Genomic DNA, 22,711 nt, shown 5'->3' on the forward strand with positions numbered 1-22,711 from the left:
GTGCGCCAAGCACCATGCGATACTTCCTGGGCTAATGCTCAATTTCCAGACCCACACAGTCTACAATCCTGACAGAGCTGAGCTGGAAGCACCCTGGAAGCTGCTTAGATCGCTTTCTTCATTTGGTAGATAATAACCATTACTGCACATCATAGTGCCACATGCTTGCAGAGCACCTCGTGTTTTGCAATACACTTTATAGTTTTCAATTAACTGAGAAAGTTTGGCACAGGAAACAAAGCAACTACTGCAAACTCTCAGCCCCACTTAGGGTAATTTCTGACTCTCAGTCCAGCCTCTCCCAGTGCCTCTTACTATCCATGCAAATTCCTCCTCTTCTTACTTGTGAGGTTGAACCCTTTTCCCTTTATTTTAGTGAGATGTTGGTTTAATATTGTGACAAATACTCGCTAAGCATACACTGACTGACTGGTTGGCTGGTCCCATGAATGTAAATCTGTATTTTTAAAAATGAGCTGAAAAAAATGATGACATTCAAAAGAGAGTGAATATAAAGTAGCAATTAAAGCGGCCTTTTCGCAAATGCTTATCTATCCCAGAATGCCAGTGGGATGAGTGTAGGAGGCAACCATCCCTGCAAATATTCTTTGAAAGTCCTAATTTTCTTAAGAATTAGGTGAATGTTTTGTGAATGAACACGTGAGCCCACGCTTTCAATTTCAGATAAGGACTCAAATGACAGTGAGTTTGAACAATTTCCTGCAGTGAACTTCTTGTGCCCTGAGGAAACCAGACTTCTTCAGCTCCAGGCGTCCCAAGACCCGTCTCTGTCAAGGGGGATCTCCAGGGAGAAGTGACACAGGAGGCGCGGGCACTGACCCTCCAACACGCCCCACTTTACCTTCAAAAGCTTTCTGATGGGGGGAGAGGGGCAACTAGAGGCAAAGGGACTCAGTGGTTTCGAACCAGCGGGCTGAGTGAGTTCTGACAGTTTGCTCTTTTCATATGGTCTTGGGTTAGAATCCAAATGCATGGCGTGTCCTTGGAAAATGGCAGAAAGTTCACTTCAGCTCTGTATACAGAACACTGATGGCTCGAGCAGGCATTTTCGATGTTGACCATTTCAGCGAGGCCTGGTGTGACAGACTTCATGATAGATGACCCACAGGAAATGTATTTTGCCCCAATAATCCACTGTTGACATACAAAGGAGGGGTGATGCCTGATAGCTTTCTGTTTGCCACTGGATCATAACACTTCCTCATGCATTTTTAGAGAGATATAATTATGTTAATATGAGAATGGCTAATCACTTTATTGAAGAACATTCATGTAATTATAAGTAACCCCATGCTGGGCCACCATCTTACACAATGACAAAAATGAACTCAAAATGGGTTAAAGACTTGAATGTTAGGACCTGAAACCATAAAACTCCTAGAGAAAAACTCCTAGAGCAAAACAAGGAGCTAGAAAAAGTTCCTTGACATCAGTCCGGGCAATGAGTTTTTTTGAATCTGACACTAAAAGCAAAAGCAACAAAAGCAAAAAATAAACAAATGGAACCACATCAAACTAAAAAGCTTTTGCACAGCAAAGGAAACCAACAAAATGAAAAGGCAACCTACTGAGTGGGAGAAATTATTCTCAAATCATGTATTTGATAAGGGGTTAATATCCAAAATATATAAAGAACTCATACAACTCAATAGAAAAAAAAAAGAAAAAATAAAAAAAAATGGGCAGATGATTTGAATAGACATTTTTCCAAAATAGAAATACAGATGGCCAACTGGTATATGAAAAAATGCTAAATGTCACTAATCATTAGAGAAATGTAAATAAAACCCACAATGAGATAACACCTCACACCTATCAGAATGGCCATCATCAACAAATCAATAAACTACAAATGTTGGTGAGAACGTGGAGAAAAGGGAACCCTTGTACAGTGTTGGTGGGACTACAGATTGGTGCAGCCACTATGGAAAACAGTATGGAGGGTCCTCAACAAGCTAAAAATAGAACTACCTTATGACCCAGCAATTCCACTTCTGGGTATTTAATCAAAGAAAACACTATTTTGAAAAGACATCTCCCCCCACCACCCCCCATGTTCACTGCAGTATTATTTAAAATAGCCAAGATACGGAAACAACCTAAGTGTCCATTGATGTATAAATGGATCAAGAAATGGTAGTACATATATACAATGGAATACTATTAGTAATAAAAAATAATGAAATATTGCTATTTGTAGCAAGATTGATGGACTCTGAGGACATTATGCTAAGTGACAGTAAGTCAGAGAAAGAAAAATACTGTATGCTCTCTCTTATATGTGAAATCTAGAAATCAATCATTCAAGCTTGCAGATATGAAGAATGGAATGGTGCCAGAGGTGAGGGTGGGAGAAATGGGGAAAGGGGTTCAAAAGGTAAAAAAAAAAAATAATTAAAAAAAAAATCTAAAAACCCATGCAAACAAAATTTTTGAGCCATTCCATTACTTCAACAGAATGACAGCCATTGCTTGGTATACCTTTTCAGTTCTGGTCTATATACCTATAGGCTTTTCACGATTTTAACCATAGCATAAATGCTATTAAGAAAGAAAGAAAAAAAAAGAAAAATATGAAAATTCTGAGGCCTAGAATGGGTAAGCAAGGTCAAAAGCAGACTGGCCCCCTTCCTGCAGCTACACTCGCAGTCCAGGGCGCCCTCCAGAAAGCAATAAGACCTCTTAACCCTCGAAAGTAAGAGCTAGTGCCATTATTTCACTAAACAGACGATACAGCTTTCCCCTAAGAACCTAAGTCTATTTTTATCAGAACAAAACATTAATCCAATGGGTTACATGACATGCTATCAACGTTCTGAAAAATAGTGCCAACTAAATAAAACAAATACATTCTCACGCGCTGCCACTAGCGAGACTGTACCCCACTCGGCTTGATTTCCTTCGGGACTTCACACAATATCTATACTTACTCAAACTTGACAGATCTCTTTTGATACGTTCCCCACAATAATTGCTCTGGAAGTGACACACGGTTCCTGTCCCACTGGCCATTTGTAGCAAGGGAGTAAACACATACTCGGGAATGTGATATTTAATAAATTGTGAGGTTTCTGATGTCCAACTGAAAAATACTGAGATGACTTGTAATGTGATGCCCATTAAGGCAGAAGGATTGTGAGATGGTTTTCTGACTTGTAATACCCAAATCTATTGGAAATGAACTACAACACATCACTCTCTTAATTGGTTCTTTTGTCCGTATCTTTGGGCCAACAGCAAAGGATGTTGGGTTATTATATTTAAAACCAGACATCAGTCAAGCAATTTTTAAATTCAGGGACTCATTGAACAAATTCACCTGATCCTTGTCCTCTGGGTGGATGCTTCTGACTTGTTCCCTGCACTGTCTGGCTTCTGCCTGGAGTTACCTTACACTTCATTACAGTCTGAGTCCTATCCCAGGGGTAGCGAAGATGTCAGTTTTCAAAGATGCCTTTCCTAGTCCTCAAAATGTTAAATCTGAAAGGAGCCTTAGTCCATCCCTTCACTGTTACAGAGCAGGAAACTGAAGTCCAGAGAAACGACATGCGAGGATCATAGTCACACATTTGGTAAGTGGCAGAGATGGCAGTACGGGGTAGTCTCAGGGTTCAGAAAAGCTGGGTCTGTTATTAGAAAGCCATAAGTTCCTCTCAGAATTTAATTTGGAGCTAGAAGAGAACAGTGTTCCTTATCAGTAAATTGAGGGAGTAGAACCAGATGATCTCTAAGTTTCCCAGCATGAAGAGTCCATGATTCTATATTATGCTATCAAATCCAACATTTGATTTTGAGAAATGAGGAAAGTGAGATCCAAAGCGACCCAGAAACTTCCTAATCATCACATAGGTAGTTACTAGCAAGGACAAGAACTAGAACACACACACACACACACACACACACACTTACTTACTTACTTACTTACTGAGTCAAGCTGTGTTGTGTAGAGAAAAGGTAACAGAATTCATAGTAAGCAGACCTTGTACTGCAGCCGAGTTTGGTATAGATCGATTGTTTTAACAGCATGAGGTCTCATCTTTAGAAAGTTTTATCAACACCTACCCTTGTTTTTGCTCAGCATTGTAAGGTTGAATCTGAAGTGTGATGTGTTTCTAGGTGAGTAGGTGTAAAAAAAAAAAAAGAGGCTTTTTAAGTGATCTACAAATGAACCAGTTTACGTGGAAGTATTCATTGGTTTATCCACTGCCAGGTATGTACCAACTATGAACAAAAGTACTGAGCTCAGAGTCGGAATGGAGAGCGCTTAGGAAGATGGGGCGCCATCCACTGGCATTCTGCCTGGACAAGGGGAGAGAGAGGACGGCCCAGTGGGAAGACCCCTGGGTGAGCTGCTGAGGTCACATGGGCTGAGTTTTTGCTTCAGGGAAAATCAGCCAAAAAGTAATTCCTACTCCTCAGTTTTCTCACTTGAAAAATAGGCATAGAAAGAACACCCTCTCTGCCTGGCCCAAGAGTTGCACTGAACATGAAATGTGTTCATGTCAATTTTTGAGAAGTCGCTCATCTTTCTCTGATCTAAGAGAAAGGAAGATGTTATAAATTCTGAATAATCTAGATAATTCCAGAAACACTAAGGACTAAAGACTACCAGGAACCTTAAGTGCTAAAGAGCATTAGTGATTATGCACCATAAACAGGTGGCAGGAGAGGCTAAGAGACGAGTCCCGAGACGAAGTGACCAATAGACACCTCCGGCTTCTGAGAGATGAAGCCTCTGGGTGCCGCCTCTAATTATACGAAGACATGAAACCATCAGTATAAAGTCTCATGCGAACTGTCGTCCAGTGAACAGCACTTTGGGAAACAGTCATGGAGGGGAAATGTCTCAGAGGAGCTGGAATCGAAGGGCTGGAACAGGGCAGGTATGGTCCCTCTACTAATCAGAAGATAGGCTAATGGGCATTGAACACCTATCATGACAGCCACGGTCCTTTACAACTTAGGCTGCTGAAATGATGGCTGTAGCTGAAAGGACGCCTATTATGGGTGCCCTGTGGCCCAAAGAACTTGGTTCAGATGGATCTCCAGCATCAAGGAGGACCTTCCAGGGTTCAGACAGATTTTCATTATTAATTAGTGTTGAGCAGAGCAGGGATGGTATATATCAGTCACTTGGGCCACCGGCTGCCACTCCTACACCCATGGGAGACATTCACGCTTGACTGTGCCAGACACGGATTTATAATCAATCTCAATACACTGCTTCAGCAGTGGCTGCCAATCGATTCATGCTGGCACATGAAAGTAAACCTTTTGACCAGCTTTGCAGAAGTGATGCAGGAGAAGTGAAATGGTGACCATGTGAAGCAAGGATTAGATAAGACCTAGTGCTAAATCCCATCCAAACTTGTGGGAAGTGTTTCTAAAATGACACCTCCTGAGGAAGCCTCCTGAGTCCTCTCTGTGTCCAGTGATTGGTTAGTACAGGCCACGCCCTTCACTCACTCAGATGGGCAGGGCAGGGTGGGAAGTGAGATGGAAAAACAGACACCTGTGGTCAGGTATGCAGCTCTTGAATGTTGTTCTTGGGTGTGGTTTATAATCTCTCTCTACCCCCACCCCCCTCAGTCCCCTTATGGGTTACTTCTTGTTTTCTTGCTTCTATTTTATTGGGTAAGTTGGGCATTTTTCTAGGGTTATAGATTTTCTTTAAAAACGTGCAGGTGGAAGTTAAGAAATTTAACACACTGTTCTGATAATAAGCCAAGTATGAGTATATGATGGAACAGATATAAAACTCATACAAATATTAAAGGTAAATGGAAAGGTCTCAAAACAATCATGTACTTGCAGCTGATTGTCCCAGGATCTGCACCCAGTTTCCCAGCAGTAGGCGCTGACTTTGTTCTCAGAATCGTATCAGTAAAGAAGTCTGGGAAATACTTCCTAGGCCTGGATTCAGCAAACACTCATACTCTAAGGGGCGTAGGGATATATATTTAAACAGAAAAGCATCCTTTCCATTAGCATGTTCAGGCTTTTGGGTAGAGGCTGGAAAATGGTGGTGCACAGAATGCATTTAACTGACACAAGTGTGTGTGTCTTGTATGGGTTCTCATGCATTAAAACCACTGAAAATCAGACAGACATTTAGATAATGGGATTTTCTTGAAACTCAAACACATTTCTCAAATATCAGTCCCCAAGAGTCATCAGCGGGGCACAGCTCAGAGCCCACTCCATCAGTGGTTCCCCAGCTTGAGTGAGCTTCAGAGTCATCAGAAGGGCTGTGGCCACACAGAACGCTGGGTCCCACCCCCACAGTTTGTCATTCAGGAGGTCAAGGGTGAAGACCAAGAATTTGTCTTTCTTACGAGTTCCCAGGTGATGCTGAGCTGTTGATCTGCAGACCACACTGGGAGAAACACTGATTTAAGACACCTGAATACATCAGGCTGTTATTCCATCAGAGAGAGAACTGGCAGGGCTGAGTAGTCTCCCAGTGTCCGCCAGTCCGCCTGATGCCCGGCCCATGTTGCTCATCCAGCTTGTGGCCTCTGCCTTGGGATACAGAAGTAAAGATAGACTCGGAATTGACCCTTTGTTGCACACTTCTGTTAGCATGAGAGCAGAACTGGAGACTACAAAGACAAGCCAGTCAGCATTTCGATGGGATGAAGGTGGAACTGGTGCTGAAACCACACAGAACCAACATTACATCTTTGTGCGACTGTGACAAGGAATGGCCCAGCCTGCTCAGTGTGCTCAAGCCACTGAGGGCACTGCACAGAGATGCAGCTTGAGTGGACTAGGATGGGCCGGTGAAAATACTGTTCCTTAAAGATGAAAATTTGTTCTTTCAGTTATTTGTTAGCTGACATTTAAAGGAGTTAAAGGTACTACCGTATCTTATGAAGAGCTCAAACCCAAGAGCTAAAGTTCATTTGCAAAGTACTAATCCCTTGAAGCATAGATGCCCTTTGATATCCCAGGTTAAAATACTTTAGGCATGATAGCTAAAGAGATACCTATCAAAGGTCAATGCCTCCTGCTAGAAAGCATACTACCTTTCCTCAGGTGGTGGGAGACCAGGAGAAAACCAGATGCTAAAACTCTTTCAGCTCAATATTTTTACCCTCATCATACAACAGCGTCTGCCCGATCTCAGGTTCTCTCCAGGAAGGAGTCAAGTTCACATGGCTAGGGAAGGGTTTATCCAATCAGCATCAAAATTCTGCTGTTGATTCAGATTCCATGGGTGTTTATTGCTTCTCAGCCCATTTCAACAATACCTGTCATTGGCCTAAGAACATCCTGTCATTTTGCCAACTTTAGGCTCACTGTCACTCCAGGCCAACCCACACGCCACTGCCAGGTTAGTACTTCTAAAGAGCAGCTCTGTATTTCATTCATTCTTAAGAAGTCCTGAGCCCCACTGCCTCCCGGACTAAGTGAAATGCATCAAGCTAGTATTCATGTCCTTCCAAAGCAGAACTCCAAATTATCTAGTCTTCGCTTTCCACTCTTTTCTCCATGTAAGGCCATCTTCTGGGCCAGCATTCCTCAAGCTAGGCCTGCAGAGCTGCATGGAGACTGAGGAGGGGCAGTACTGATTAATTTATTAATGTGATGCATACTTATTCCCTCAGGGAATCACTGTTAGATGCAAAAGTAAGACACTCAGGGAAGGCTCTGCCCACCCTGTCTTGGTTTTAAGTAGAGAGCTCAGTTAAAACTTTTTGTGTGTGTGATTTGCACTTCTCAACAAAAAAGTATTTTAAAAAAGGTTCATAATGCTGAGCAGGGTTGCTTAAGGTAACATGGAAAAATAGTCACTGATCCAAAAGAAAACAGAAATGTGACATACCAAAATATATGTTCTAAGAGAAAAGATCATAGCAAAATAAACCTACCTCAAGAAACAAGAAAAATCTCAAGTCATCGAACTTTATACCTAAAGAAACTAGAGAGAAGAACAAACAAAAGCCAAATTTAATAGAAGGAAGAAAATGTAAAGATCAGAGTGGAAATAAACAGAATAGGCACTAAAAAGACAATAGGAAAGTTCAATGAAAGTAAGAACTTAACCTTTGAAAAGATAAACAAGGCTGGCAAACTGTTAGCTAGACTCACTAAGAAAAACAGAGAAAGGGCTCAAATAAATAATATCAAAAATGAAAGAGAACAAGTTACAACTGATAGAACAGAAATACAAAGGGTCATAGGAGGCCACTCTGAACAATTATATGTCAACAAATTAGACATCCTAGAAGAGATGGATAAATTCCTAAAAGCATACCATCTTTCAAGACTGACAAATGAAGACATAGAAAATCTGAATAGACCAATTACTAGAAAGGAGATTGAATTATTTATCAAAAAGTTCCCAACAAACAACAGTCCAGGAACAGACAGCTTCACAGGTAAATTCTACTGAACATTCAAAGATTTAATACTTTTCCTGCTCAGACTCTTCCAAAAAATTGAAGAGGAGGGAATTTTCTCACTCATTTCATGAGGCTAGCATTAACCTGATACCCAAACCAGACAAGGACACCAGAAAAAAGAAAAAGAAAAAAATAAATAAAAAGAAAATTACAGGCCGATATCCATGATGAACATAGATGCAAAAATCATCCAAAAATATTAGCAAATGGAATTCAGCAATACATTAAAAGGATTATACACCATGATCAAGTGAGATTTATTCCAAGAATGCAAGGATGGTTCAGCATCTGCACATCTATTAATACACCACATTAAAAAATAAAAATCACATGATCATGTCAATAGGTGCAGAAAAAGCATTTCACAAAATTCAACATTTATTTATGATAAAAACTCAAGAAAGTGGGTGTAGAGATAATGTCCCTCAACATAACAAAAGCCATATACAACAAACCCACATCTGATATCATACTCCATGGTGGAAAGTTGAAAGCTCTTCCTCTCAGATCAGAAACAAGACTTGGATGTCTATTCTTGCCACTTTTATTCAACATAGTATTGAAAGTTCTAGCCACAGAAATTAGGCAAGAGAAAGAAATAAAAGGCATCCAAAATGAAAAGAAAGAATTAAAATTATCATTATTTGCAGATAACACAATACTGTATAAAGAAAACACTAAAGATCCTACCAAAAAGCTGTTAGAACTAATAAATAAATTCAGTAAAGTTGCTGGATATGAAATTAGTATACAAAAATCTGTTGTGCTTCTATACACTAATAATGAACTAACAGAAAAATAATTTAAGAAAACAATCCCATTTACAATTGCATCAAAACGAATAAAATGCCTACAGATAAATTTAACCAAAAAGGTGAAATACCTGTATACTGAAAACTCTAAAGACATTGATGAAAGAAGTTGAAGACAACACAAATAAATGGAAAGGCATTCTGTGCTCATGGACTGGAAGAACTGATATCATTAAAATGTCCATTTTACCCAAAGAAATCTACAGATTGAATGCAATTCCTATAAAAATTCCAATGGCAATTTTTACAGAACTAAAACAAACAATCCTAAAATGTCTATGGAACCACAAAGACCCTGAATAGACAAAGCAATCTTGAGAAAGAAAAATAGAGATATCACACTCCTTGATTTCAAATTATTCTATGAAGCAATAGTAATCAAAGCAGTATGGCACTGGTATAAAAACAGACACATAGATCAACGGAACAGAATGGAGAACAGAAAAATTAACCCACACATATATGGTCAATTAATTTTTAAGCAAGGAGGCAAGAAAGGATGTTCTCTTCAATGAATGGTGCTGGGAAAATGGGAGAGCTACATGCAAAAGAATGAAATGGGAGCTATCTTATACCACATACAAAAATTAACTCAGAATGAGTTAAAGATTTAAATGTAAGGTCTGAAACCATAAAACTTCTAGAAGAAAACATAAGTGGTAAGCTCCCTGGCATTTGTCTTAGTGGTGTTTTTGGATCTGACTTCAAAGGCAAGGGTAACAAAAGCAACAATAAACAAATGGGACTATATCACACTAAAGACATTCTGAACAGCAAAATAAATATTCAACAAAATGAAAAGGCAACCTAATGAATTGGAGAAGATATTTGCAAATTATGTACACAATAAGGGATTGATAGCCTAAATATATAAAGAACTCACAACTCAACATTAAAGAAACGAACATTCTGATTAAAAAATGGGCAGAGGGGCCGGCCGAGTGGCTCAGCTGGTTAAGAGCTCACTTGGGACGCCAGCTCTGAGCAGCAGGGCTGCGGTTCAGATCCCACATCCAGGGCCAGTGATGCTCACCCTCTACAGCTAAGATGCTGAACAGCAGCTCGACCTGGAGCTGGGCTGCTGTGAGTCGCCGGCGACGGCGTAGGCTGCATCCCCTGCTTCAGTGGGCTGCCATAAGCTACCGTGAGTGGCTGGCAGCCAGTGTGAGCGGCCCGCCAAAGACCAGCGACCGATCACCTCACCTGGGAAGAGCGCAATGATAATACCAACATGGGCCAGTGAAGCAATGTCCTCCACAACTAGACTGAAGAACAAAAACAGCAATTTGTCTAACTGTCCGTTACCCTTCCCCGATTCCCCAATGCTGTTCCCCTCCCCACAATTTCCCAATAAAATCTTAAAAAAAAAAAAGGGCAGCGAACCTGAATAGACATTTCTCCAAAGAGGACATACAGATGGCCAACAGACACATGAAAAGATGCTCAACATCACTAGTCATCAGAGAAATTCAAATGAGAACCACAACGAGATATCACCTCACACCTATCAGCATGGCATCATCAATAAATCAATAAACAACAAGTATTGGTGAGGTTGTGGAGAAAAGAGAACCTTCGTGCACTGTTGGTGGGAATGCAAATTGGTGCAGGCACTATGGGAAACAGTATGGAGGTTCCTCAAAAAATTAAACATAGAAATACCATATGATCAAACAATTCCTCTTTTGGATATCTATCTGAAGAAAAGAAAAACACTAATTAGAAAATGTATATGCACCCATATGTTCATTGCAGCATTATTTACAATAGCCAACACATGGACAACCTAAGTGTTGGTTGTTTCAAAAAGACAAATGGATAAAGAAATGGTGTCATATATATATATATATATATATATATATATATATATATATATATATATATATATATATATTTTAATATATATGACACCATTTTACACACACACACATGAGAGATAGATATAGATATATAATGAAATACTACTCAGCCATAAAAAAACAAAATCTTGCCATTTATGACAACATGGATGGACCTGAAGGGTATTATAATAGATTAAACAAATCAGAGAGAGAAAGACAAATACCACATGATTTCACTGAGATGTGGAATCTAAAAAATAAAATAAATGAACCAACAAAACCAGACTCATAGATACAGAGAACAGATGGGTTGTTGCCAGGGAGCAGGGCTGGGGGTGGGGGTAGGGGGTTTGCAGGGGTTCAAATGGGTGAAGGAGGTCAAGGGGTATAAACTTCCAGTTATAAAATGAGTCATGGGGACGGAATGTACAGCCTGGTGAACGTGGCCAATCACAGTGTATTAACTTTGTACAGGGACAGAGGGTAACCAGCCTTATCGTGGAGATCATTTTGCAATGGAGACACACGTTGAATTATTATGTTGCACACTTGAAACTGATATAATAGTGTATGTCAATAATACTTCAATAAAATAATTACGGAAGGACAGTCACCGATTCCCGGATGTGCCGTATGCTCCCCAGTCTGCCCGCGCAGGCTCTGCACCCTCTTCTCCGATTCCCTTCTAAACGCTGCTGATCTCCACCCCACCTTTTGGAAAGAGCCATTTTCCAGGCTGGAAAATATATGGGGTCTCTTCTCAACCACCAAAGAAGCACGTGTTTCTAGCCTACCTCATAGCCACTAAACACCATTTCACATATTAAACCTTTGTTTTTGCTGCATTGGGGGGTTCCGTGGTTTGTCTCCTCCCCCTGACCAGACCCGAGGACGACTCATGGACAAGAGAACTCATGGCAGGAGAACGCAGCTCACTTCCATCCCCACATTCTGTAATCTGCTCAGTAAACGTCAGTAGGACGGAACTGGAACCCCGAGCGTCAGGATTTCCTGGAACACTCATTTCATACCGAACTCCAGGCCAAATGCGTTAGTGAGAAAGATGTCACCTATAAACAGGGAACAATCCTGTCATCAGACCACTCACAGGAAGTCAAACTCACTGAAATCAGAAAGGGCAAAACTCTGTACTCTCAGAACCCATAGGTTTTAGGTAATAATGCCTAAGCCCTTTCCATAAAAAACCTTTCCTGCTCTTTTTTTCCTGACTCTCTGATGCAGTTTTACTGAATGTACAAAGTGGCAGAAAGAGCAGATGACTGATTCAGGGTCGTCCACACATCCAAGGGGAGACAGGCTCAGCAAAAGCAGAGAGGCCAGCATGCAGGGGTGAAGTCAGCCCACGACGTAAAAGGCTACATGGCACGTGTTGATGAAACTACTGAAGTTCCCAGGTGACACTTGCGTGACCCAGCCAGATTTCGGTTACTCAAAGGCGGCAGTCACGTCTGGACTGAGATATTTCTATGTCCAATGAAGGTAAAATTGGGTGCAACGAGCCAGATTTTCCCACTGTCTTTAAGAAAGGCTATGTCTTGTGAGCATAATAGCAGAACCACAACTTGTTAAATTCTTTGCATTTCCAAGACAATTTAGTACCCATTATCTCATTCGTCGCCTCTGAAAGTTTTTAGAAATAAGTAGAATAAAGTTAGTTTTGTTGGTGAGACAGGGAAAGTGAGACATGGGAAAGTTAAGTGCTCTAATCCGACACCAAAGAGGGAACCATGGGATTGGACTGGGATTCAAACAGACGTCTCTCGAGCCCACTGCATTTCCCATGGCGGAAACCACGGCGATGGCAGCCTTCAGCTGAGCTGAGTCAGGCCCATGGCAGGCCAGGGGTTGCCATGGCTGACGTGCGAGGCCGTGGCTGAAATAACTATGGTGGCAGGGCCCACGGCCCCCTGCCTGCCTCTGTGTGCCACGGTACCTAATCCCGCGTCTGGCATTCAGGAGATGCTCTGGGTTTCAGGGAACCAGGGGACCAGTTCAATCCTGACATGTCCGGGTGGACACATCACCCGTATCATCAACATTTAAAGACGTTTTCTAAGAAAAGGCTGCACAGATCATCTTTAATAGAATTTGTGCTTTTTGTCACAGCATAATCAAAATCTGTCTTATTACTTTAAGATAAGTAATTTCTGGGGAGCAAGAGGTAAAAAATAGAAATAATGAATGTGGGAACTGAAGCGCATTCACAGGAATAATGAAAATTTTTGAGTAAATGGTAGGAAATGGCAATTAAACTATAATTATTTACATGTTTGAAAGGACTCAAGCGGTAACATGACTAACTGAATAAACTTTCAGCCAGTATCGGCCGCTCCGACACAAAGCACCAACACACAGCCTTTTCACCAGAGTTAAGCAATCCTACGCCCTTTTCAATGAAAGATGTGGCCAAAAATTCAAACAGCTGACATTTAAATTCCAAGCATACATTAACCCGTAATCAAATTTGCCCATAAAAATGAGAGGCCTCATTGTAATCCCAGACGCTTTTCCTGGGTTTTCCCCGTGGGGCCAGGGCTGAGAAGAAACAAAGCGCCAAAGCATTGGGCCTGGTGGCCTATTAAAAACGGGCCTGCCCTTCCCCCCAGAGAAGGATTTCCTCTTTTCATTTGGACCTTTCAAACAAAAGAGACATTCCCTGACTGCCATGGTCAAGTTCTGCCTGGAGGTGTGGTGGACAGGACCCGATGAAAGAGTCGTGACTTTGACCATCGTCCCGTGCGCCGCACAAGGCCCCTTTCTTCTCGGCGGTACTTTCTCAGGTGGCTCTCGCCAGAGCCAAGCACATTCCTCAAAGGCCGGCCGCAGCGGGTGAGCCTTGACTCCTATTACCTCATCCCCCAAGGCCCAGTGATTGGTCCAGAAAGGGTCATGAGGTGCAAGTCAGCCAATCAGAAGTTTCTAAAATTCAAGCTGAGCAAAAAGGGACTTGCAAGAAAAAAAGGCAGCTTCAAGGAAAACTTTCAGGAGAAAAATAACATCAGATCACAGCTCTTTATCAGATGTCTAAGGAAGTCTTTTTTTTTTTTAAATAAATAGTCTCACCTCATGTGTTTTAAGAGTATTTTCTGTAACTGGTTAAGTACCTACCCTAGTATTTGGAGTCGGACATACCTTGCTTTGCTGCTTCTATGAGACCATGGAAAGTCACTTACATGAGACTCAATTTTCCCGTCTGAAAAGTGGGGACAATAATACACTTTTCAGGGAGCTGAGAGCGTCAACGGCAAGCTGTGAGCCTCACACTTATTCTAAGCAGCACAGTGTCCACACCCTGAAGCCCTGCATACACACGCATGTCTGTTGTTATTACTGATAAGGCAAAGCTGGTGAACAGAACTGTCTGATGAATTCCACATTCATTCAAATTCGTTCCAAGGACCCATTCTACATCATCCACTTCCATTAACAGCCCGATCAGGGCTTCTGATTCACACCACTGCACTGACATGTTATCCGACACATAGCACGCTACATTTCTGAAATGATTTTCACTATGTTATTCATTGGATGCATCTCTAGGAGGTAGTATCGGCTTTCCAGGGAAGGAAAGTAAGAAACAGACAGAAAAATGACTCAATAAAACTCATCATTCAACAGAACTAGCCCAGAAAATGAAACCTTCTGACCACCTGTATAGTGCTGGTAGATGTATGCTAATAAACTGACGTAGCAAGACCATAACTTAAAATTAATATGTTCTCTCCTTTCTAGAAATGCAGGAGGTCTGAGAGAAGCCTGGGACGCACAGATGAACAGAGTGTGGTGCGTGAGAAAGAACGGCCATACGTGGGAAACGCAGCAGTCAAGTTACAACCGGAGTTTGTGTGTACAGGTCACAGCTGGAAAGCACCCCACAGAAAACCCGTCCACACTCCTTTTCAGAAGAAGGGACTGGTGCCCGGAGGGGCGGCCAATCCTGTCTTGGCGTTTTGTTTCCTTTTTGTACAGTAGTTCGCACATGATCAGGGCAGGACTTGGAATCCAGCACCTCAGTGTCTGCACCTCCGGCCCTTTTCCCACGCAGCGCAGGTGACAAGGCAGCAGGGGAGCAGGTGTCCTCTGTCTCACTTTGTGAGCTCTCTAAGCCTCAATGTTCTCACATGTAAAAAGGGGCTGCCTCTCACCTGAGAGGCCCGATGACCAGATGAGACCATAGCCGTGTAAAGGGTCGGAAAGCGAGGATGCACCAAGGGGAGGTGAGAAACCGCTGTGGGGCACGGACTGCAGGCAGGTTTCACCTTGACCGGAGCTCTGCTGAATTGGCGTTGGCCATCTGCACTGTGCACTATGGTTCTGAGGTTTCTGGGGACCCAGGGGAAGGAATCCTCACTGACTCAGGGGGACCATCACGTCCAGCTGGTGGACGGTACGGGAGGCACATGTGACAAAGGGTTAGGGCGCTGCCTCTGCGTCAATGAGCGGTCGCTCGGATGGGGACCGGAAAGCTTTGAAGGAAGAGGCATCCACAGATCCCAAACCATAGATTCCCACCTCTATTCCCATGAAGTGTATAACCCTGTACAACGGGTATTGCTTTACCAAATTCAGTGTATTGTCATGAAGACTATAAATTAAAAAAAAATGTGCAAAAGAGCTCAAGCAACTGTAAGAGCAACGTGCAGTGGAGAGGGAGTAATATTATTATAGTATAAAAATTACACATGCGACCATATCTTACCCATAGAAAACAGCTCCTTTATGTGATGAAAATGAAAGTTAATTACCTGTCTACAACGGTGCCAAAATAATACAAAACTAATGTTCTTAAGTGAATGGTAGTAAAAATACATTTTACCCACCTTTGATTTCTAGCTTTTTGCCTGTCACTTTAAATTGGCTAATGTTTGACAGATGTTCAATAATTGACACAGCTTATCTAACTCTCTCAGGCTCCTTTCCCTTACTTGCCAGCATTTCTAGTTGCTATAGCAACTATAAACATTCATGATTATTCTAACATGCCCAGGAGACTTAAACACATTCTTAAGTTCAAAATATCTGTCAGGGGGATAAAAAAATCTATCCATCTCTGGGAAGATGAACCTTATTATATGATTTAAATTCCTTAGTTACTGCATTTATTAGAGCTATTTCTATAGTTTCATTTGGTAATGTTTTCTTCTCCCACCTGACTAACAAAAGGGGCCTGGGGACTTGAGAAATTCTATTTTCTCTGATGTAAGGAGGAAAGAATTCATCTAGAGGAGCGACAAATGAGAGAACAGGGTTGGAGGGGAAGTTTGAAGGCAGTCTCCTGAGTTCACGTGACACACAGCCTTGCTCTCAAGGAGCTGGGTGTAGGTGTGAGTCCCTCCACTTACAGCCTCAGTGGTGTCAAGAGCAAAGATGCGCCGATGACATGTGTCCCAACCATGCGTGCCATCCTACACTGTCACATGCACACGGTGCAGGAAGTCATTACCGTCATTTGTGAGCAAGTGAGCCACTGTCTGTCTTTGGAGGAAACTGGAAATAAATAGGAAGACGGCCCTTACAATATTCATTTCCAGCTGGTGGACCACGGGCCGGGTCTGTGTAATAGCTGTGTTCTGGTCCCCATGCCGATGGTATAACAGTTTGCAATTGATTGCTGACATTCAAATATTGAAAGATTTCACAGAGAATTTCACATTTATGGCTTCTTGTGAAAAACCATAAGATGCAGCAATACTGAGCTTATATTCCTTCACGGGGCCTGAGATGACTAGTGGCTGGCGCTGTGAAGGGGGCCCATAAGTGTTTACCTGACCTACGGACCTCATTCATTTATTCTTACCTGGCTGGCCACGGGAGACAATCGAGTTTTTGAAATCTGGCTGAACACCCTTCACACATTCACGTTTCTGGGAGAGCGGGTCTGGTGGTTTTATGGCATGTACCTCTGCCATCCTGAAATTACTCTTTGGGGATGGGATGCTGGATGTAACCATAACAAACGATGCCAACTGGACATCACTTGGTTTTGGTGTCTAGCTTCCCCCCACCGGGGAACCTGTCCTAATGTGAAATCAGGGACCGTTTCTCCCCCTCGCGCAGGGAGGCTGAGCTCCACTCTGGCCGCAGGAATGGCACAGGGTCTGCCCCATCCGATTTTTCTATCCACACCATCCCATACCCTCCAGTCACCACAGCTGGTTTAGGGAAGGGCATGTGACCCAAGCTGGCACACGGAAGTCACTTTTGCTGAAACTATTGGGATTAAGGCATTCTCTTCCTGCTGGGGCGACCGTGCAGTGAAGGCAAGTGAGGAAGAGAGAGAGCCAAGAGATGGAGAGAAAGAGCCCTAACATTATCATTTGGGAGCTAAAATCTCGCTGTGCGTCTAATGGGAATTTTATGCCAATAAATTCTCATTTGTGTTGAAACTCATTTGAATTGGGTTTTGGCACTGGCAACCAAAAGCGTCCTGATTAACAAAACAATTAGGTGATAGAGTATTCAAGAGTGTTTTGTAATCTTAACAAGCGTCCCATGGCCAATTCTACGATGGCTCCTGGAATCTGTGCTCAAAGCGCACTTTCTCAGTTCCATTTAGAACTAAACCATTCCCCTTGTTCCTCTCCAGTCCTGCTCCTGCCCTAACACACCGTGGGCCTCTCTGCTTTACTTCTTCCCCAGAGGTCTGCCCAGCCGCATTCTAACTGAAAAACATGTCCTCTAAAAGCCCAAGCTAAATCTGCCAGTGGTTAGCTGTGTGACCTCGGGCAACTCACTTCGACTCTCTGAGTTTTCCGGTCCTTAAGTTGGCCTGCAAGTGGCTGGGAAGAGGGAAGTTAGGCAGATGGGTGCCCCCAAGGGGCAGCTCTGTAGCTGCTATCTTCTGATGGATGGTGGTGAGGATTCAGGAGAGAGGCTAAGTGGGGAATGAAGAACGGTCCTTCTCAATAAAGGCTCTGAGCAAAGCATTCATTGTTTGACTCGTAAGTAACTAAAGTGTGCACAGGACAGACACGAATGACAGCGCACCGCTAATGGCCTGGTCCTACTGCATAGGGGGCATGTGGCCATAGCCAGGCCAGGGTGAAGGTCTGCACAGACCTGTTTCCAGCCAGCTTCACAAGCACAGAGCGATCGCTTCCCGACGTGCCAACCTTAGCCCCCAGGACAACAAGATAGAGATGGTTTGCATATTCTGGCCCCCTTTCAGGTCCCAAATTGCTGGGACACTGACGACATGACCCTCCAGGATGACACCTGGCCCGACATGTCCTCGCTCGGCTTGTGGCACGAGGGGGGACCTTTTCTGTTCTCCGCAGCTTCTGAACCAAGACCTGGTGAGCAAGGGCTGAGACAGCCTCTAGCTGACACGCTGCTTGTGCATGACTGCATGCAGCCCTGCTGGTTTTTACGGGGATGAGTGCCAAGGCCATGGTTCAGCTGTCAGAAGAGGCTGCCAAGTTTATTCTCTCTTGAAACGTTTGCGTTTTTTCTCCTAGTGAGTATGACAAAGGGCTCAGAAAAATAAGGGTGAAATATAGAGATTCAGACCGGAGAACGACGGTCAACAAGCTGAGCGTATGGAAGAACGGGGCTGGATGCAAGAAAAACAGGAACGCGCATCGTATAAAGCAACGTTTTGACGCGCATGGGATACTGGTCCAGTTAATTCAAAGAGGCGTTACATGATAAAACCACGGGGACAAGTATGTTTGGGAAATACAGGGTTCAAACAGGTTGGCCACGGACCATTGCTGCAGGACTGCTCCGAATCGTAGCACTGTGCAATCTCTGAGAGGAGAACTTCATATGTACCGTGTCCCGAATCAAGGAGCTGTGTTTAAAGACACAAGAGTTGGTCCCTGGAAATGTGAAAATGGCATTCCTATTGTCCCAGGGTCACAGTGATTCAAAAGCCATTAATTAAAACCTATGATTAGCTCAGCAGTCTTCAGCTGAGCCACGTTAGGTGAATGAGACGTGTGGAAGAGTTCTGAAGAGGCGTTCAAGTGTAAGAACTGAGAGCCCGAGCCCTGAGTGGAGGTCGTTCTTAATTCTTCATAGGTCAGCTCTCAGCCATTCACTCTCCGTAAGCCTCACACAGAACATGGGAATTACAATGTACTTTTCTCCCAGGATCACTCTGAGCATTTCGCCTCCTTTTCTATTCTCGACATGTCTGTAATGGGATTGTAACTGCTACCTTGGAAAGCTGTTTTTGAATAACGTAAAAACTCTCTCATCCTACACTGCTGGAACCTAGAGTTGGTTGGTTAATTGAAAAAGTTACAAGACACATAGTTACATCGGAAACATTTTATGCAATGAATATTATTTCTTAGTGCATGTTATTTTTACCATTATACAGCTTATATATTTATATAGAATTAATTGACTGTTCATTAATAAAATTAATCTGTAGGAGTTTAAATTTTTTATGTGTCGGTCTTTCATGCAGGACCACTGTGCCCCTTGCCCTTTATTGTTTCGTTTTGAAGCTGACTGTGGATCGGGGCTGTTGTATCATTTTCACATAAACTGCACTCATTGTGTACCATCTGCTCTCACTTTCAGGTCTGGTTTCCTTAAAAAGAAGGTTGTGTGACAATCTGAGCACAGCGCCCTCCTAGAGTTGAATGATTTCCCCCAAAACTTTATAAGTGTCTCGCCCACAGGATCTTTGCTTTTTATTGACTTGCTTTTACGGTCTTCCCCAGAGGATTTCACATAGCTTGTGCGGGAATGACATTTCCTTCCTTTTTATTCTGTTTCATTAGTTTATGCAAATTTGAAGTATATAATTATAAGTACAACTGGCATAAATAGGGCTGGGAATAAAAACAGCTGACTCTTGCCAAGGATACAAATCAACAGGTAAAAGGAAGGGGTGCAGGTTTGCCTGAGAGTGGCGCACGAGCCACAGGCCTGCCGCCCACACCAGCCCCTGGTGCTGAGAAGGAAAGGAGGCGAGCTGCTTATCCAGGTTAGTTAAGGGGAGGTGGGTTGAGAGAGGCTCTCTAGCGCTTTACGAGAAGCCATATTCTGCCTTATTGCCCCCAAACAGGCTCTTGCTCATTAGACCATGCCATCTGATCTAGAAGTCCCTGCCAGACTTCCTGCAGAGGCCCTGGGGGTCAGCTTCTACTTGGGGGTGGTTCCGTGAGGGGAGACTAACGCTGGGGCCTTGCAGGTGAGGGCAGAGCAATGACAGGTGAACACAGGCAAGAAGCGGGTTTTCGGTGTCCCTCACTGACATAACAGGGAGGATTGTCCAGTCCATATACAACAGTGCATTTCAGACGTTTCCACTGATCTATCCTAGTGGAAGAGTAGAATAAACACACACATCTGAGGGCCAGGAGACACACCCTGAAGCAGCCCCTGCAAGCCTGCAGTTTACATGACATATTGATTGTACCTGTGAATTCCACTGGGTAATATATCTTTGGTGGCTTTAATATAATATGTTAAAATACAACCATGAAGCTCTTTAAATCTGTTCATCAATCCGATTCTCAGAAAGGAGCATTATATCACATGGAGCTAAGCACTCTTGAGAAGGAAAAATCAAAACAATGAACGTGATGGTGAACAGCAGTACTGATTTAGAAATATCAGGAAACACATGAAAATGAGCAGGGATCTGAAATAAAGAAGGGTGGAAGCCGGGCGGGTCTCTGGGGGTGGAGAATTCAAAGTGGGAACAGTGATCACGAAGTCCCATTGTAGGCAGGGACATGGCGAGTGTTTCTGAGAAACAGCATATGGCTGGAGCTGACTGAGAGGAAGAAACAGTGATGGAGAGGTGGCTAGGGACCAGTTTGGGAAGGCTATTGGCCAAGATAAGGGTTTTAGAGTTGTTTTCTGTGTGAGAACTAAAAACCTTTGGTGTAAAAGAAAGGGAGAGACAGGAGCTGACTTACGTCTCACAAGGATCATGTCTCCTGTGATAAGAAACAGCTGGAGAGGGACAGGAATAGCAGCAGGGAGGCCAGTCAGGATGCCTTCACGATGATTTGAGCTGGACGTGATGGGGTGAGGGGTGAGAGTGGCGATGGCGCAGGGGGGCAGGACTGGTTAGGTGCAGGGTATGTTCTGTAGCTGCAGTGGACAGGGTTTGTTAACAGCGGATGGAGGTATAAGGGAAAGAAAGAAATTAAGTACACTGCCGTCAACGTCCGTCTTGAACCGCTGGATGAATGGAGCTGCCCCTTTCCCATGGCTGGGAAAACTCTAGGAGGATCAGATTTAGGAAGAAGGTCAACACTCAGGCTTGGTCATGTCATCTTTGGGTGACCACTAGGTAACCAAGCAAGGGGGTGAGAGGCTGGATACACGAGGCTAGGGCTTAGGAGGGAGCGCTGTGGAAGTTAGATGCTGGGGGAGCATGAAGATGGCCTTTGAGGCCATGGGACCGGATGACATCCCGAGGGAGTGTGTATGTACATAAAGGACAGGTCTGGGTCCTGAGCCTGAGGGTGCTTATACCTCCGGAAGACAGGAAGAGGCCCGCAAAGGAGACGGAAATGGAAAGCCGGTTAAACGAAATGGGGATCAAGAAAGCTGACCCAAAGCCACGGGAAGGAAGTATTGGGTTGTCAGAAAAGTGATGACGTATTTTTTCCATGGTTTCTCTTGCAAAAACGCGTCATGACTGTCCTGACAACCCAATATTTCAAAAGGTTTAGAGTGATCAGCTACAGTGAATGCTGCAGATCGTTTGAATAAGATGGCAACTGAGAATGCCACCAGCTAGGCATGCAGCGCTGTGGGCATCACCAATGAGACTATTTTTGTGTAATTCTGGGGGAAAGGTGGATGGACTGGGTGCACGTCAATGGAAGGAGATGTAGAAAAAACTCTTGGGTGTGGTTTTGCTATAAAAGAGCCTGGAAATTGTATGATGGGTTCAAAGGAGCTTGTACTTGACCTAGGGCAGGAAATGTTGCTGCTGTGTGCAGGCAGGTGGATGGAGGTGATGTCGTAGAGAAGGAGAATTTGTCTAATGCAGGAATGAAGAGGAAAACGACAGCGAGATCAAAGTCCCTGAGTGAGGGGAGGGGATGGGGCCCGGTGCCCAGGTGGGGGAGGCTGGCCCTGTCGAGGGACCTACAGGGGGTTTGTGTGGGTTGGGGGGGGCGCACCACGTACCCATCGCTACAGCCACTACCTGCTCGTAAGACAAAGACACTGATGTGTCTCAGTTAGATGATCGCAACTGCCACTTTCTTGGCCTCTCTTCATAAACGCCGGCCTGGCCACAAGCCATTTTCCACACTCTTTAAAAGTTATATTTTCAAACCATAAGTGGAATTACCTAAAGCCAAATGGCTTTCCATCGCCCTCATGTTTAACAACACAGGCCTTACAATGGCTTCCACAACGTTCAGTAAGAATATTTTACGGGTTGAATGAAGTCGCCATATTTTCTCTTAACGAAAATGTTCTTGAGAAAAACGGGGGGAGCTAGGTCTAGCTTCTGCATTTTCTGCTGTTATTGTTTCAACTGAATCGAAAAAAGGTCCCTCTGTTTTTACATCGTATGTTTCAATGTGACCCAGTTAATACTTTAATAGCTTTTAACACCTTTGACCAGCTTCTTACAGTGATGTCAGACATTAGATCCTGTTCCCAGGGCTAAAGGTCCTGT

At 43.4% G+C, this 22,711-nt stretch overlaps 1 protein-coding gene across 1 annotated transcript in view; it reads right to left on the minus strand.

Annotated features, from left to right (window-relative positions):
- The window catches only part of LOC109373897 (contactin-4), a 289,091-nt gene that overhangs the window by 180,761 nt on the left and 85,619 nt on the right, over window positions 1-22,711 (minus strand). The gene's annotated exons all lie outside the window — the stretch shown is intronic.

This window comes from Hipposideros armiger, unplaced genomic scaffold (assembly GCF_001890085.2).
Source record: "Hipposideros armiger isolate ML-2016 unplaced genomic scaffold, ASM189008v1 scaffold_750, whole genome shotgun sequence".
NCBI classification, from domain to species: domain Eukaryota; kingdom Metazoa; phylum Chordata; class Mammalia; order Chiroptera; family Hipposideridae; genus Hipposideros; species Hipposideros armiger.